Below are 256 nucleotides of genomic sequence, written 5' to 3' on the forward strand. Positions count from 1 at the left end.
TCACATAACTGGCGAGCACCATCAATCTTGGGGATCAAACAAATATTTGTATGATTCATAGAAGTATCAAATCTACCTTCTTCAAAGAAACCTCTCACAGCCAACATAAGATCAGATTTAATATCATCCCAATAGGTTTGATAAAAAGCACCAGTGAAGCCATCAGGACCAGGAGCCTTAGTAGCACCTATAGAGAAAACAGCCCTTTTGATCTCATCCTCAGAAACCTTCCTAGTAAGGTCAGAATTAATAGCAG

Source organism: Capsella rubella, unplaced genomic scaffold (assembly GCF_000375325.1).
Source record: "Capsella rubella cultivar Monte Gargano unplaced genomic scaffold, Caprub1_0 scaffold_4, whole genome shotgun sequence".
NCBI classification, from domain to species: Eukaryota; Viridiplantae; Streptophyta; class Magnoliopsida; order Brassicales; family Brassicaceae; genus Capsella; species Capsella rubella.